Raw genomic sequence first — 4,581 nt, 5'->3', positions numbered from 1 at the left:
CCCGTTACGTATCAGAGCACCTAAGACACACGTGAGAGAGAAACCACTCACGACAGCAACTATCCTTGATCACCTGCAAGTTAGCCATACGAAGAGCAACATTTTCAAGCAGTAGGTGTGAGATTTCACAAACAATAATATTAAGCATATAATTCATCAATTATATTTAACAACATAAACATCATCAACACATCATAATAATAATTCTTCATCAAACACTTCATTAAAAACATATCAACTTAACAACTCATGGATAACAACTTATCAACTTAACAACTTGACTCGACAATGCAACTTCGACTTGACTATGCAACTTTATCCTCTTAATCATGCATGTGGTACCGATCCAGGGCATCAAGCCCTCAACATAAGAGCATAAATATACTCACAGGGCATCAAGCCCTCAACATAAAGAGCAAAAGCTCACAGGGCATCAAACCCTCAACTTAAATGAGTATGCATGGACTCAACTACTTACATCTTAGAAAACATCGACATCTTATATGACTCCAATATTTTGGAACAACATCTTACATCTTAGACCAACTCATGCAGCTTAATTAATATACAACAGCAACATAGGCAGCACATAAACATCTCAAGATATAACAATATCAAATGATAATTAACATCAACTTAAACATCTTATATAATCCACATAATGCATATACAACTATATCACATTACTAACAACATCAAATCATATTATATCAGACTCACTGAACATCAACAATACTATAATCAACCTCCATTCCTACTCCAAGGGTCAACTCATAACATCACATGCGACAAAGATCGCAAGAACCCTAAATGAGGTAGTCTGTCACTGTGCAGCTCGCGAGGTGAGCCACTCTACTCGCTATGGCGAGTCCAGAAAAAGGCTGCCTGTAACATCCCAAATTGTGGAATAATTACTACCAAAATAAAAATAAATAAAAAATCTTAGGAGGAAGAAAGATGGTTTTTTTTTTCTTTTTTTTTTTTTCTTTCCTTTTTCTTTCGTATAACAAAATAGGTTGTTGAAGTGAATAGAATGGATCACTGGAGTGGCAAACAACCCTTTAGCTTATTTCCTTCAAAGTTCCAAACTCCATTAATGATCCTCCCAAGTGATACACGTTGGAATACAAAAGCATAAGATCACATTCAATTGAAAAACCATTCTTGATTCAAAAGTAGTTTTGGGATTCCTACTACATAAATATTTTAAGTACGAACAGTACTACAACATAAAGGAATAAACAGAAGCATAAAATTTGTCCAACATAACCATCCATGTTTAGGTTCTCAACAAAAGGAAATAAAAAGACTAAAGCTAATCAACTAGGCTCAACACCAGCATCTAACTCCAGGATGCTCCTTAGACCGGTCACTCTCCACTAAATCAACTCGTCATCAGGTAGGTTATATCGTATCCCCGGAAAGAAAACCATCTCGGTGAAGCAGATTGGGGTTGTCATCTGGTTCAAAAGTAAGAGTCATCTCCAACTAACAAACATAGTACAAATATTCATGCAGACATATATTTCAACAAATAACCAAAAAAATAATTAAATAATTAGATAGGCCGTACAAACATTACTCAATTTCTTAGTCACCCCTCTTAGCCTTAAGTTACAACTTGACTAAAATGCGTTAGTCCCTAATGGTCAGTCTATATGCAATGCTCATGATCCGGATTTCACCTCTAAACGGAGCCAAATGTCCCACCATTGAACAATATACCCCACCATTGGGCAATACCCCACCATTGGGTAATAACTCCTAAAAATTCGGTGTTCAGTACCCCACCATTGGGCATTATTCTGAATCACCTAATGCATATGAATCGCCACTACCCCACCGTTGGGTAGTAACTCCTAAAACTCGATGGTCAGTGCCCCACCATTGGGCATTTGTGTGAGTCATCTAATGCATGAAAGTCTCTTTAAATACCCCACCGCTGGGTAATCTCCAAAAAATCAAAAGTCTAATATCCCACCTTTGGATATAGTTTTGAATCGCCATTTCAATTACTTAAGGTTATACACCCATAAACAAAGATTATTTACATTAAAACAACACCACATAAATAATACACATAATATTCATGCCAAAACAACACCACCAAGCTAATTATCACATCACCAATATATAGAATATAGCATTCACTTCAAAACAACAACACTATGATAATCGTCACAACACAAATATATTTACACATATACGTACGGAAGCGTGTGGAGTGATGCCCTTACCTTCGTAATAACCGTCGTTAAACTCCTCAAGCGGCGGTCTTTGCTCTCCTATCTCTATACTTGTCTCAGCAAAGTGAATTTTTGTTCTCTTTTCTTTCTCCTTCAGACTCTACGTACCCTTTCTCTCTATTTCTCTATGTAACCCGTTTTTATATTATGTTTCTAAGGAGTGGAATGAGTGGGTGAGTGGAAGGAGTTAACCAGATAATTAGGAAGGGAGGTTGAAATTTAATTCTCAATTGTGGGGACGTGTACAGGAAGTGAAAATGTGCTGTAACTTATATCACTACTTGCACCTATATAATCAAATAATTATCTATTTTTATTATTGACTTAATTAGATTTTAAAATATTATAAAATATTTTAACTGAACCGACTAAAATAAATAGGATGAAATACGGGATCTTACATTCTACCCACCTAAAATAGTTTCGTCCTCGAAACTAACGCCGACGAACAGCTCCGGATACTGGTTCCTCATCTTATCTTCCAGCTCCCATGTAGCATCACCGGTAGTTTGGTTCCATATGACTTTGACCAAAGATATTTCCTTGTTCCTTAACTTCTTGATTTTTCTACCCTCAATCCTTGCAGGAGGTACTTCAAATGACAAATTATCTCGTAAGTGAATATTATCGGCTTCAATCACGTGAGATGGATCAAAGATGTACTTCCGTAACTGTGAAACATGGAATACGTCGTGGATGTTGGATAATGACGGTGGAAGTGCAATCTGATAGGCCACAAGCCCTACCCGAGAGATAATCTGATACGGTCCGATAAATTTTGGGGTCAACTTCCGTGACTGAAGAGCTCTTCCTACACCCGTGGTAGGTGTCACCCGGAGAAAAACATGATCACCCTCCTCAAATTCCAAGGGTCTACGACGCTTATCAGCATAATTTTTCTGTCGATCTTGGGAAATCTTCATCCTTTCTCTTATCTTCTTAACTTTATCTGTAGTCTGTTGCACCATTTCAGGCCCAACAATCATATTCTCTCCATCCTGGTACCAACACAATGGGGTTTGGCATTTGCGCCCGTACAATGCTTCATAAGGGGCCATTCCAATACTTGCATGAAAACTATTATTGTAGGTAAACTCTACCAATGGCAACACACTGTCCCAACTTCCTCTATCATCTAACACACAAGCTCTTAGTAGATCTTCTAAGGACTGGTTGGTTCTTTCAGTCTGTCCATCTGTCTGTGGATGGTATGCCGAACTCAATCTCAACTCGGTCCCCAAGGCTTCATGTAAAGCTCTCCAAAAGTGGGATGTAAACTTTGGGTCTCGATCTGAAATAATGCTTGATGGCATGCCATGGAGTCTCACTATCTCTTCAATGTAGATCTCTGCTAGCTTGGCCACATTGTAAGTGGTCTTGACAGGTAGGAAATGAGCCGACTTAGTTAGTCGATCCACAATTACCCAAATAGAGTCATTCTTTTTCTTAGTCTTAGGCAATCCCGTAATGAAATCCATTGAGATGCTAGTCCACTTCCATTCCGGAACCTCTAATGGTTGTAACATTCCCGCCGGTCGTTGGTGTTCCACCTTGGCTTTTTGACAGGTCAGACACGATGTAACATACTCTACCACTTGTTTCTTCATCCCAGGCCACCAAAAGTTCTGTTTCAAATCTTGATACATCTTTGTCACACCCGGATGAATGCTCAAATTACTCTTATGTGCTCCATCTAAGATTGCATTTCTTATTTCTGACACATCGGGCACACACACACGTCTATTACATCTCAAAATATTATCTGGTCCAACCTTAAAACCCAATACTTTCCCTTGTACCATTAATTCCCTTCTTTCTTGTATGAGCTTGTCATCTTGATGATTTGCTATCTCTTCCATCAATCCATTGGAAATCTTAATCATACTCAATTTCAACCTTCCTGGTGAAGAATCTGCTTCTAAATGTAAATCACGAAACTCCTCCCACAATTCCTGCTGTCTAACCATCACTTCTGCTGTAGCGGCAAGGGCATGTTGTCTGCTTAGAGCATCTGCTACAACATTAGCCTTTCCAGGATGATATTCCAAACTAAAGTCATAGTCTTTGAGAGTATCCATCCACCTTCGTTGCCTCATATTGAGCTCCTTCTGATCGAATAGATATTTCAAGCTCTTGGCGAGTAAGCTACCCACCTTGGCGAGCTAGAAATTGGGTGCTCTCGGGAACTTGACATTTTTCACCCAAAAATCTCATTTTTAACTTTCCTATGTTCAATTTCAATCTAAAAACTTGCCTAATCATTCTTATATATGTCCAAGCACCCAAAACCATCTAAAGCTCGACTAAAGGAGTTAATTCTCAAAATCAGGTTTTC

The 4,581-nt window shown here is 38.4% G+C and overlaps 1 long non-coding RNA gene across 1 annotated transcript; it reads right to left on the bottom strand.

The window, feature by feature from the left end:
- Positions 1–1,069: 1,069 nt before the first annotated feature.
- LOC120577303 (uncharacterized) lies at positions 1,070–2,424 on the bottom strand. Its single transcript, XR_005643370.1, has 2 exons — positions 2,238–2,424; positions 1,070–1,460 (listed from the first exon to the last, which is right to left on the bottom strand). It is a non-coding gene; the product is annotated as an uncharacterized lncRNA (long non-coding RNA).
- Between the last annotated feature and the right edge of the window lie 2,157 nt (positions 2,425–4,581).

Source organism: Medicago truncatula, chromosome 8 (genome assembly GCF_003473485.1).
Source record: "Medicago truncatula cultivar Jemalong A17 chromosome 8, MtrunA17r5.0-ANR, whole genome shotgun sequence".
Taxonomy (NCBI): domain Eukaryota; kingdom Viridiplantae; phylum Streptophyta; class Magnoliopsida; order Fabales; family Fabaceae; genus Medicago; species Medicago truncatula.
Note: the sequence above shows the minus strand (reverse complement) of the source record. Positions and strands in the feature narration are given on the sequence as shown.